Source organism: Papio anubis, chromosome 3 (assembly GCF_008728515.1).
Source record: "Papio anubis isolate 15944 chromosome 3, Panubis1.0, whole genome shotgun sequence".
Lineage (NCBI taxonomy): Eukaryota > Metazoa > Chordata > Mammalia > Primates > Cercopithecidae > Papio > Papio anubis.
This window is the reverse complement of record NC_044978.1, coordinates 175700689-175714566: the sequence shown is the minus strand read 5'-3', so window position 1 is coordinate 175714566 and position 13878 is coordinate 175700689. Positions and strand designations below refer to the sequence as shown.

Sequence of the window (13878 nt, the reverse complement as noted above, 5' to 3'; positions counted from 1 at the left end):
CAGAATTCCTTATTCTAAGGAATCCTGGAATAAAGAGAAACATGGGGTAGAGAACACAACTTTAGTTAGGGTGACCAAGTGAGACCTCTCTGAGGAGGGGACAGTTGAGTTGAAATCTCAATAATTAAAAATCTAGATATACAAAAAATAAAGATCTGGAGGGAGAGAAATGTCTCATGAAGTGGGAAGATTTCTGATAAGAATCCAAATGTGGGAATGACCTTGTGTGTTCAGACATAGAGGAAGCTTGCTGAGGAATGGAGGAGAAAAATAGGAGGCAACTTTGGAGAGGCTAGCAGGGGCTGTATCCTATAGGACTGTGTAGACCAAGGTGAGGATTTTCATCTAATCGTAGTGAAAATGAATTCAAAGATATTAATACATAATCTAATTTGTGCTTTAAAAAATATCACTGTTGAGTGGAGGATGAACCATAAGGCAGACAGGAATGGAGTCAGAAATAGCAGTTGGGAGGCTGCCTCAGAAGTTTAGATGGGAAGTGATGATGGCCTGACTCGGATAAGAGATGTAAGAATGGTGCAAAACATTTGGGATGTATTCTGGAGGAAGCTCCACTCAGGTCAAGCCCAAATCACCTACATCAAGCCCAAATCACCTACATCAACCTTCTTTATTAATTTTGCTAAAATTCCAGCAGGTACTGAATAATGTGAGACTCTCCTATACAGAGTGTAGAGTACAATGATTCAAACAAATTGGCAAAGGAAATTATTTTGTGTGTTAACATTTACTGTTCAAGCCTCAATCTGCATTCTGAAAACATGTATTTATTTATTAGCCATTGTCTGCTGGGAGGAGAGCAGAGGATCCAGGGAGCAGACTGCAGGGAGCTTGGCTGAAGCAAGATGACCCCGATGCTGGAGAAGAGCCCTCAAGATGGAACAGGTAAGCTCATGTCAAATAGGGGAAGAAAGAGGCAATCTCCATGGCATCAGAACAGAAAACTAGGACTATATTAGTTTCTTGGGGTCTCTGTAAAAATTACCACAGACAGGATGGCTCTTAGAAACAGAAATTTGTGGTCTCACAGTTCTTGAGACTAGAAATATGAGATCAATGTTTTAGTCGATGTGTGTTGGGGGGGGGGTGGTCCCTCTGAGGATTGTGGAGGAATAATCTGTTCTAAGCCTCTTCCTTATTTTCCAGAGATTTGCTGGCAATTTTTTGTACTCTTTGGCTTGTAGAAGCATTATCTCAATTTCTGCCTTCATTCATGTTCACACAACATTCTCTCTGTGTTTTTCTGCCTCCAAATTTCCTTTTTCAAAAATGAGTCACACTGGATTATGGTCCACCCTAAAGACTTTGCCTTAACTTGAGTTTACCTATTAAGGCTAGTTCCAAGTGAGTTTCCATTTTGAGGTGCTGGGGATTGGAAGTTCAATATACCATTTGTTGGGGAGCAGTACTCAATGTGTAACAAGGATTAATTGGTGACAGTTAATGGGATGTTCATTGTGTTTCAATCCAAGGATGAATTGTTAAACAGTCAGAATTTTGCAGCCATGGTGAAAGTCAACTTTTGTCGATAGTGAGTTCCCAGTGCCTGGAGGTTTTCAAGAAGAGTCTGAAGAACATTCAGCCAAGGATGTTGTGAGCAAGAATCTACAGTGCCTGAAATGATGGGTGGACATAACTTCTATGCCTTTGGATGAAGGCTTTTTTTAATCACAAAAATCTCATAAAGTTAAAACATGGATGAACCTTGAAGATATCATGCAAAGTGAAAGAAGCCAGATGGTTCAGTTTATACAAAACTTCTGAAATAAGCAAATCCATGGAGACTAAAAGTAGAGTAGTGGTTGCCAGAGACTGGAAGACAGGGAGATGGAAAGTGATTGCTAATAGGTACAAGGATTGCTTTTGGGATGAGGAAATATTCTGGAATTAGATAGTGATGATGGTTGCACAACTCTGTCACTACACAAGAAAGCAACACTGATTTACATACTTTAAAATGTTGAATTTTAAGTATATGATTATATCTCAATTTTTTAAAAAAGGAAATGTTTTATGAAATGGGCATTATTGTCCCTACTTTATGGATGACAACACTTGGATGTAGCGAGATTTAAAATTTAGCCATGCTCAGATGGCAAATTACAGAGCAAGAATTTATGTTTACCTTTATTTTTTTCTACTTTCAAAAACAAGTTTCCTACTGATATGGTTTGGCTCTGTGTCCCCACCCAAATCTCATCTCAAATTGTAATCCCAATAATCCCCATGTGTCTAGGGAGGGACTTGGTCCTGGGCGCTTGGATCATGGGGGTGGGGGTGGTTTCCCCCATGCTGTTCTCATGATAGTGAGTTAGTTCTCATGAGAGCTGATGCTTTAAAAGTGTCTGGCAGTTTTCCCTGTCCTCTTTCTTTTTTCTGACACCCTGTGAAGAAAGTAGTTGCTTTTCCTTCACCTTCCATCATGACTGTAAGTTTCCTGAGGCTTCCCCAGCCATGTGGAACTGCGAGTCAACTAAATCTCTTTTCTTTATAAATTACCCAGTCTTGGGTATTTCTTTATGGCAGTGTGAATTTGGACTAATATACCTACAAACTGCCTGTCTGCCATTTGATCTCTTATTAGGAAATACCTGCTGCTGAGGACATCCCATAATCTAGCCTGTCCTTTTATTTCGTCTAAACCTAGGATTGCAATATTGGCATAAATTTTGCTTTCTTTCATGGTTAGAGAGAAGTAGGGAGAATTTTATTTTCTTTAATCTAGTTTTTGATTATCTACTAAAGAAAAGGAAACACCTGTGATGAGTAAAGACTAGTTACTAATTAAGATATAACTTTCTCAAAATAGTGTGTGCATGTATACGAGTGTGAGAGTCTGTCTGCTCGTGTGTGTGTGTTGGGGAAGGTCAACATTTTGGTCTTGTATTTGTTTCCTATTTCTGCCACAGCAAATTACCCCTAAAGTAGCAGCTTGATACAATGTACATTCATTATCTCCTGGTTCCCTTGGGTCAGGTTAGCTGGATCTTTGGATCAAGTGCTGAAATCAAAGTGCTGGCCAGGGTGGCAGTTTTTTCTGAAGCTGTAGGTCTTCTTCCTTTCTTATTCAGGTGGTTGGAAAAATTCAGCTCCTGGTGGTTTCAAGACGGATGCCCCTGTTTTCTTGCTGACTGTTGGCCAGGAGTTGCTCATTGTTCTCAATCCTGGTGGCCAACCTAGTATCCTAGTCACATGACTGTCTTGCAACCTGTGGTTTACTTTTCAGAGCCAGCAGGAGAATCTCTCCCTTTGGTGGGACAAAGTCTTATGTTAAATTATGTGATTTGATTAGGTTACATTATCAGGTGAAGGTGATATAAAAATCACTCCCATGTTAGCATTACTTTATATATATCATATTTCACAGACCTAGCTTCTCTCAGGAGGAAGAGCTTATACAGGGCACATACATTAAGGGATGGGAGTTTTTCAGGCCTTCTTAGAATTCTGTGTACCACAGGTATTTAGTAGTATTGATTTAAAATTATGTCAACTTGATTTGGTTCTATTATTTTATAGAATCCTTTATTTAGAACTCTGCACACACAGAGAGACCGTCCTTTAAATGTACATAGAAGGCAGGAGAAAGTAATGGCTATAACTTCTAAAATGTTTACCATGTTTTGCACTGTTAATGCAAAAAGCACTTGAACACAGCATCTGCGTCTGACATCCTCATCTGTAGCTGCCATCGGCTTAGTGAGGTGACACTTACGGAGTGGGTGAACAAAAATCTTCATCCAGTTTTTGAGCATCAAGCACTGAACTGTATTTTTTTTCTAGGGCTTGAACAACCATTTATTGTCTCACAGTTCTGGAGACTGGGAAGTCCAAAATCATGGTGTCAGCAAACCGACTCCTTCTGAGGCCTCTTTCCCTGGCTTGTAGATATATGGCTGCCTTCCTCTTGTGTCCTCACATGGCCTTCTCTCTGTGTGTGTCAGTGCCTTGATCTCCTCTTCTTCTAAAGACGCCAGTCATATTCAATTGGCACCAACCCTAATGACCATTTTAATCTAACTATCTCTTTAAAGAACCTATCTGCAAATGCAGTGGTATTCTGATGCACTGAGGGGGTTAGAACGTCAATATAAGGATTTTGGGAGAGACACAGTTCAGCCTATGACACCAATCAAGTGTGAGGCACCCAGAATAGGAATTATTATCCTCATATTATAATGAGAAACTTCAGGCACAGATAATGACTCAAGGTCCAATCACTAACAAGGGGTCATAAGAACTTTTAAACACAAGCAGCAGTGCTACCTCTTTCGGTCTCTTTTAGTTGCCCCAAACTGTGGGGCAGGTTGAAATTTACCTCTAAGATATGAGAAGAAAAGCTATTAAGTTGGGACACAATGAAGGCAATCTCAGAAGGCTTTATTAAATCGGTAGCTTTTTGGGGGATGTAAATTATCCTTGCTTTCCCTGCTGCATGAGTGCTATTCAAAGACTTTTTGTTTTACCTCATCCTCTTGTTTTATGATGAATTTGTGCGTGAAAAGACTCATTAAGAACATCATTATTCTACATTTATCAGTAATGAACTGTCTGTGGCACCTATTAGCAGCAAAATGGTCTAAGTCCCTTTTTGTATCTGTCTACATTCTTCTTCATTATTTTCTGCTCCACTCTCATCCATTTAAAATGGATTTGGCTGGGTGCAATTTTCCCCCCAATTGTTCTTTTATTTGAGAGACAAATATTAATAGAATTCATAATCCTTGAGGCGTCCACTCCAAATGTTCCAATATGAAAATGACTTTTTAATTTTTAATGCTGGTGAGGGGCAGGGATGCTCACCTCCAGAACCTACTGTGTAGCAGACTCTCTGCATTTATTATTATGCTTAATTTTCAGAACTCAGAGATGGGCATTAATGTCCCCATTTTACCAAAGAGAGATGGGAGGAACAGAGGGAGAATGCCTCATTTGGGCCATTCATCTGGTACTAAGTCTACTATATGGGTGTGGGGCTAGGGGGTTAGGGATCAAGACCATTGTCAAAGGTTATGTTGCAGAATAGGTTTTTTCTGACTTCCACATTCATGCTGATTCCAATATACTCAGACATAGGCTGAAACCTGGAACTTATTAAAATGTGTGAGTACCTCTGCTGACTGCAAGCCCTACATCACCTTTTGCGTAGTTAGCCTAGTTCATTTCTGCTGGTGTTTTATTATGCAAATATCTTGTTCTGGTTTAGTCTGTCACCTTTTAGGCAAGAAAAGAGATTTAAAAAAATCTTTCTCACTTCTTTAGTTCCTTTGCAGATTTTTTTCTCTTTATCTCCCTCCCCATAAAATTAAGATTCCCTGGGAGGACATAGAGGACAGAGATCTTACCAGAGCCTCACCCAGATGCGGAAAGTTACATAATTTTACATCTAAACCTTCCAGCATCTCCTGCTGCACCCAGTTGACAGTTACGCCATTTCACTTTCTATCATTTGCTCAGAGCCAGGAAACAGAACCTGTGATTAACAAACTAAGTCTTAAATGTGATTTTAAAATATTGACAAACGAATCTTATGTATGTCTTTCCTACCTAAACTTCAGAGTGTGAGAATTTTTTACGGGCTTCTGTTGATGCTAAGGACACACTTTGAGGCCCTGCGTCCTGTGGGTCTGAACTTCAGCTTCACCCTCTGGAAATGTTCAGTTCAATAAGCAAATGCATTCCGGTATTGTAGGATACAGAAAACTAATTCAAAGTGACCTAACCAAGGGTCTTCTGCACACTGTACCTACATCTTTTTGTTTTTTAAATTTTATTTGAAATACTCTGTTGCACCTAGTTCTATGCAGAGTAAAATTATAGTAAGTATTTTTGACCAACTTTTCCCACATTGAGATACCTATAGTTAGCTACCTATATGTATCTATAGTTCTACAAATCATTGTTCAATCATCTCAGTAAAATCCTGCTGAACATTTTCCACCAACAAACATGGAACACAAATCTAAAGCTTCCCAAATGGCACATGGAGGAAGCAAAGTGGTTTCCAGGCCCAGACATGCTGGCCAGTGAGTCTCCTCCATTCTGACTATGATTTTAGAGAAGGTGCAGCTTCTTAAACGTGAGAAAAACCTTTCTAAAGGAAGCGATTAAAACATACATAAAGATATACCTTTAAATAAATCAATTTCTTCCAGGATTATACGTTCTGTTGACATGCCCACTTTTTCAGCTCTTGGCTAACAGCTCAGTCTCAAAGGCCAGATGTCTACGTCCAAATCCTGACTCTGGTAGCTACTAAGTCTTTCCCAGCCTCTCTTTTCTCATCTATAGAATAGGATAATAGTAGGACCTACCTTGAAGTGATATTATGAGTACAAAGTGTTAAACTCTGTGCTTACCTTCTAGCAAGCATTTACTCAATGTTAGTGCTTGTTGCTATTATTTTGCAGTATCCACACCTAAATGACATAAATATTGATCAGTAGCATGCCTGTCTTTAAATGGATGTTGCAGATGAAGCATTTATACTGTTGTAACCTATGTAAAGAAAGCGTATATCTCTTGGGTTAGGGGTTTGTCAGCCATACAATAACAAGAACAGAGATTCAGAGGGGTGGAGGCTCACTAACAAATTTGATTTTTGGTAGGACACACAAGCAGTTGTGAGATATATGCATATTCAATTTTTCCAGCATGTTCTGATTCCATGCTCTCCAATCTATGTTCTTATTATTATTTGATTTTGCCTGTAAGTCAATGCAAGGGAGACAGTGGCTGGCCATGTGTATTTTAAGCCCCTCAGTCCAGTGAGGGTTGCTTCTTGTTATGGGCTGTTTTCTTGCCTCTCTGCCTGTATGTGTTGTGTGTATGAATTTAGTCAATGTGAGTCATCCACACAAAGGGTATTTTTTTACTCAGTATGCTAACATAAGTCATATTTCTGAATCTCCAGGGTCCAGGGCTCAACTCTGAAACATGGCACTGACTGGTTAATATATCAGGACTACTAGAACTTAGCTATTCAAAGTGTGTCCTTGGGCCAGCAGCATCAGCATCACTTGGGAACTTAACACATGTTAGAATGCAGAATTTCAGGCTCCACTCCAGACCAACTGAATCAGAATCTGTGTTTCACTAAGATCCCTAGGTGATTCATACACACTTGAATGTGGGAAAATTGCTCTACTAGAACATAAGGACTGTCCACATGATCCCAAGCAATCCCATATATGCCTCTGGGTGAGCTTCTGTCTATGGGGTAGACATAGAGCAAAGATGCAGAATGGTGAGAGGATAGGCAGTTGAGGGAGAAGAGTAGAGTGTTGAGTTTCCTGGTTTATAGGGAAGGTAGTTGTTGGAACATGATGAAAGCAGAAATCCTGGGGTCAAGATTTTGAATGAGTGGTTTGAGCAGACGATGCTTGCCTCTAGGAAGATTATACAACATGAGGAGAAGGGCACACTGTGATTCAGGTGTCAATACATCAATTAATGTGAAAGAAAAACCAGGAGGTTGCTGGGTGGCAGGAATGTGGAGTAGAGGAAGCTATAGTCCAAGGCATAAAGCTTAGTATATGAACATTGGTCTGGTTTTGCACTAGATAGTGGTACCCTCACTCATCACTGCATTTCCTACAGTGATGGAACAGCTTGTACACAGTAGGTTCTCAATAAATGTTAGTTGCTTGAATGAAAATTAATAATAGCATCTCTTGGGAATCACTCTATGTAGCATTTTGTATATGCCAACTAATCTAATCTTCAATATAACCCCATCAAGAAGTTGTTATTGTTGTTCTTTTCTTCTTTCTCTTTTCCTCCTCCTTTTTCTCCATCCCTTTCCCTGATTTCCTCTTCTTTCTTTCCTCCTTTGCTTCCTCCTTATCATCATGTCATCATCACTGTCATCTTTTCTGATGGAAAGATTAGAGAACTAATGTACAAAGAGTAACTTGCCTAAAGCCATTTAACTAGTGAGGCTGGATCTCACCCTCTGAGGAAAGAATAAACAAGGATTTTTACACAGACATACAAATCTAGAGCAAGAAACTGTCTTCTTTCTTGGAGAAAATGTGTAAGCACATTCTCATGCCTTCTTCATGGTGCTATGGACTGGCATGCTGACCAGCTTCTTCATGTCAAACAGTTTTGAAAACCTCCATTACCTCACTTGACTCTTCTCATTGCAACAGCCTCCTTTGGTGGGAAGAAGTTCACAAGCTGAAGTTGGAGCTGAAGGTGTAAACTGATCTTCCCATTAAAATTTATATAAATATATATAATTTTCAAAAACGTCTTCTCTTTTTTTTTTTAAGGTTGAGTCTCATTCTGTTTCCCAGGATGGAGGGCAGTGGCACGATCTTGGCTCACTGTAACCTCCACCAGTCCTGAGTTCAGCCTCCCAAATAGCTAGGATCACAGACATGCACCACCATGCCTAGCTAATATTTTGTTTTTTGTATTTTTAGTAGAGATGGGGTTTCGCCATGTTGACCAGGCTGGTCTCAAACTCCTGATCTCAAGTGATCCACTTGCCTTGGCTTCCCTAAGTGCTGGGATTACAGGCATGAACCACCACACCTGGCCAAAAATGTCCTCTTATAACAAGTGTGGAAAAATTGTCATTCTTTTTTGTCACCTCCTCACTTCAGAGATCACACTGATAAGACTGGCATTCTTTAGAATGCACGTTTCAGAGATTATGAAGGTACATGGACTAAAAAAGGGAGAATTAATGAAGAAGAAGGAAAATATAGGTACAAGTTTTAGAGTATTGTATCATGTAAGTATGAACTTTCATCATTTTCATGTATAAGGTAACCTTTACATTTAACCTTCAGGCTGAATTAATTGCACATCCTGTAGCATTTCATTGAACCCACAGCCACTTCCCTCCTGGCATTCATGTCTCCATGTTGAAATTGTCTCCCACCACCATGTGAGCTTTTTGAGACCAGACTGGGCTTTACTCAGTCCTTTGTTCTCAGAACCTACAGATTCTCCATCCACACCAGTCTGGTCTTTTCTTCAAGTTTTCTTGTATATTGTTTATCTTTTTCAGATCTCAACTCACACTTTTCTGACAATGAGCAAAACCAGAAAAGTGTAGTTCCTAGTGCTGAACTCTCTTTCTCTGATATTGTCCCCCTCGGTCATGACAATTTCCCACTTTGATTTTGTGACTCTTTAATAGGCACCCTGAAGGTTCTGTGAGGTCTTTGATAGCTCTAAGATGTAATGCACTCTAGTACTGGCTTTGGTTTCAGATGTGTGTGTGTGTGTGTGTGTGTGTAAGACAGACACAGAGTGAGAGTGACAGCAAGAGAGAGTGAAGGATTTTCCTCTCTCTCCTTATGTCTTCCAATGTTATCTGAACCTAAAATAAACTAAAACAAAATAAAGAGAGTCTGGGCTGTGAGTAACAATGAGTCACCTCCTCTGAGCTGCTGAATTTCCTCGAGACTCTATGGTGTCCCTGGCGATGTCCCTTCACCTGTCGCTCTCACTAGCTATTCTCTTCTCCAATTTAGCTCCGAGCATTTCTCTGAATGGGAGGATGGTGGTATTTTTAAAGACAACATTTTCTTCTGAACTCCAGTGAAGTGTCATATCATTGGTGCAGCACCAATGCGAAGCCCAGTGCCTCCTGTCTCAGTTCTCAACTGGCAGCTGCCCGGGGCGTGTTCCTGACTACTCTGGAATCTATCTAAACTCGTCCATAGATTATTTCATCTGGGTCCAAAGCTTTAAATGATATCAATAAGCCGATGACTCAACAATTTGTATCTTCAGTCCTGAAAACTCCTTTGAATGGCAGAAGTTTCATTTTCCCTCTTGCTTCCCCAGCTGTTCCTCTGCTAATCTTCTCTCTAAGTAAGTAGCTCCACTGTCTACCTGGGGGCTCAAGACAAACATCTGGAAGTTATTCTCGGCTAGATTTCTTTGCAACCCTTCAGGCAGTCCATCGGCAGGTCTTCCTCCAAAATCCGTCCTGTATCTATTCTGTGTTTTTTATTAACCACTGACTTACTCTAATCCGTAGTAATACTGTCTATTGCCTGGAGTAATAAAACAGCTTCCCAAATTCAATTTTTCCCCCCACAGCTTGCAGCTACAGAGCTATTTTAAAAGCCTCAACCAGATTATATCATCGCTGCCCACTGTTTAACATCCACCAGTGATTTCCCTTTGCACTCAGAATAAAATCTGACCTATATTTCATGGCACTCAAAATGCAACAAGTTCTATTCTACCTCTTTTTCAAAAACTCACATCATCTCCCCTACTCCCTACCCACAGTCCCTACCTTTCCTTTACTCTCCATGCCCAGTTCACTGGATGTCCCAAGCATTAGCATTTATTGTCTCTTCCTATCAGTTTGTCACCCCCCAGTCACTTTTTATCACGTGGCTCATTTTGCAATTTCTTCTATAGTACTTGACATCATCAGAAATACTTTTATTTATTTTCAGTTTGTTCTGTGTCCTCCTCTTTCCACTGGACTATCTCTCCATGAGGCCAAATATCTTATTATTTTCACACTTTCGTCTACTCCCAGGATCCTAAACTTTTAAACTTGACACAAAGTAGATGCTCACAACCACTTATTGAGAACAAAGGGCTGAATGAATGAATTTTTACCCTAAGTTTAAGCTATATTCCTACACGTGTCTCTTTGTTGCTATTAGGAAGGTACATTTTCTTCCTCTTTGTTGACATCAGTGCTCTCACATGCAGTGGGAATTTATGGCTAGATGATCTATAAGTTGTTTTTACAAGGCTCCAGGTATGAGGAAAGAACTTTTTTTTGTCTCTGTTCCAAAGGTCCGTTATGTATTGCAGGTGTTCATGGCAACAGTATGACAGATAAGGCACAGCTGCGATTGTGTGATGATACCAGCTCTCTGGTTTTGTCACTATGTATGGTGGTCTTCATATTCACAGATGATGGCCTCATGCATCTTACCTGGTCTTGTCCCTGCACTGCCTATATTTGGTCTAATGTTCATGATTTGACTTTTGTATCCCGGTATGGCTTCCTAGCTTACTCCACTGGCTTGAACTAGATGCCAAAAGTATCTTATCTCCCAACTCCTGACCATGACTGATCTTTGATTCACTCTGCCATCTCATGTGCCATCAGAGATGAGCCATCAGAGTGGATGTCATCAGAGGGCAGCTTAATGGTTAGAAGCTTTGATTTTGAATGGCATCTCTACCACTTACAAGCTGTGTGACATTGGGCAAGTCACTTATCCACCCCCAGCAATAGTTTACCTATAAGAAGGGACACTATTATAATAGCAACAGTGCTCACATGATGCCTGTGATAATATCACTGTGATAATTAAATGAGATAAACCACATAGAAGACAGTTCAGTGCCGGTCCAGAGGACATATGCAATGAGAGGTACCTGTTATTACCGTGCAAAACCCCTGTAACTGGATTGCGATCCACCTGGCTCTCTCTCCTCCTAACAAAAACAATATATAACAACTCTTAGAAAATACCATTGCTATCCAAAAGTTGTGATCCAAAATCTAACATGATTCTTGGCACATAAAAAACTCAGAATACATGTTGGTTGAGTGAATAAAAATGTGAATAACTACCTCTAGGAAGAGTCTGTTCCTACATCTTAATGTAACCTACCTCTGTTCCTAGGGAACAAGAACTAGTAAAATAAAATATCACCACTGCTTTTGAGGTTAGCAAGGGTTTTCTCAAAACTTAATTTTTCTCTTATTCAATTAGTGTTTGCTTTTGCTTCATGCAAAAAAAAGAAGTATAACAAAATGTGAATGTAAAAATAAATTCTACAAGTGCACAAGAATATTTTCCTAGTATTAAGACTTGGATTTACAAAAAAAAAAAAAAAAAAAAAAAAAAAAAAGTGTCAAATGTAGAAGTAGAACAGAGTTGAACTTGCACCCAGGCTGCGTCAGGCCAGCTTTGTGAGCTTGAGCTATGTGCTCCAATATCCGCCTGTGTTTCCCTAGCATGAGAATGGGAACAATAATCACTGTCCCGGGAGAGTAGCTTGATTTAATAGATATAATATGTATAAATTCAGAACTTTTATGGCACATTGGATAAATGACTTCCTAGTCTCTGGACTTCAACTTTCTTACCTATGAAGCAGAGATTATAATGATACCTGATCAATCATTCAAGTTGTGTTACAGTCTCATTGCAGTGCCTGGGACATGGTAAAACCTCCATAAATATGAGGTCTCCTTCCTCTTCCTTCTCTCATATGTCTTCCTTTCTCCTCATCCCTCTCCCTTTTTCTTCTTCTTCTGCATTGGAGACATACATTGATAGAATGTATATAGCAACTACAGCAATAATTACTTTCAGAAGTATTTATGTGAAGGCCCAGAAATTAGATGTCCCACCAAAGAAAGTAAAACCACTCTACATTGACTATGCACCATATATCTGGTACATTATATTTTAACCTGTAATCCTCGTAGCAGCTTTATCAGATAAGTAGTTCTAACCCCATTTTTAAAAATGAAGCTAAGATGTGGAGGATGAGCAATATTAAATAATTTATTCAAGGTTGTAAAGTTAGTAAGTGACAGAGCCAGTTTTCTAATTCAGGCTTGTCACACTCGGATAAGGCAATTTACTTTGCATAGTGTCTTTGAATGTTTTATGACAAATTTAATCTCAATTTATTCCCAAGATACACTTACTCATTTGACAGGGCATCCTTGTCATGCCCCTGTGTCTGGTAGTGAGTAGAAAAATAATAAATAGGGTGTGGGCGAGAAAATGTTCTTTAGCAAAGGGACTAATATTTTGGACCTGTGTTGTGGACTGAATAATTATGTCCTCTGAAAGTTTATAAATTCATATGTTGAATCTGTAACCCCCCCAGTGTGGAGATATTTGGAGATGGGGCCTTTGGGAGGTAATAGAATTAGATAAGGTCATGAAGACGGAACCCACATGATAGAGTTAGTGCCCTTATAAGAGACACTAGAGGGCTTGCATCTCTCTCCCTTCTCTCTTACTCTTTGTATGTACAAAGAAGAGGTCATGTGAGCACAAAATGAAATGGTGGCTGCCTATAAGCTATAAGAAGAGGAGTTAGAACAAAAATCTACCTTGCCAGTCACCTGGATTATAGACTTCTCAGTCTCTAAAATTGAGACATAAATGTCTATTGTTTAAGCATCCCAGCCTATGGTATTTTAAAATGACAGCCTAAACCAACTAAGACAAACTGGTTGTCTAATTGTGCCTTTCAAGGATTCAATACATTTCTCAATAAATTTGCAAATTTGCCATTTGCAAAGCCTTGTGTGAACATAAATCTCACTCAAAACTACGAGGAGGTAGTCTCGATGACACACTCTTTCTCAGGGGAATAAAGTTGGGCCTCCCAAAAGTTCAAGCCACATGGATTCCTGGCAGCATAGAGTCCCTGGACTGGGAGTGGGCCACATATTTGGCGTCACTGGGATGGCAAGAAGCAGAATGAAGCCAGATCGTGAATGCATGAATGATTCTATTTACAGTTGAGTCTAAAGATGAAGGCTGGTGAAGCTTCATCAGTCATCAGCTATGAGTGGAGGTGAGGCAGACTAAAAGGAAGGTATGGAAGTGAAATGCAAGATTGGGTGACAATAAAGGTGTCATAGAGAGAAGAGCTAGGATCCTTTGCCCTGAATGTCCTACATGAAAAACTGACTGGAGGAGGTACACAGTCAGGGTGACAGTGGTTTTCTGGCTATGCTTCAAAATCTCCAAGGGTTTGAGAATCTATACTCAGCCTAAACACTGAAAACAGAAACTACACTTTATTGCCGGCGTTAACTTGGCTGTGCTGTTCCACCATCTTCATTACAGCTTTTTCATTACATTCATTACTTCATTATGTGCT

The 13878-nt window shown here is 39.8% G+C and overlaps 1 long non-coding RNA gene across 2 annotated transcripts in view; it reads left to right on the top strand.

Annotated features, from left to right (window-relative positions):
• LOC103884211 overlaps positions 1–8298 on the top strand; it is a 33363-nt gene extending 25065 nt beyond the window's left edge. For both annotated transcript variants that reach the window (XR_646725.4, XR_646724.4), the window contains exons 2-3: positions 800–906; positions 1494–8298. This is a non-coding gene — a long non-coding RNA (uncharacterized LOC103884211). The remainder of the gene's footprint in view (positions 1–799; positions 907–1493) is intronic.
• The last annotated feature ends 5580 nt before the right edge of the window (positions 8299–13878 follow it).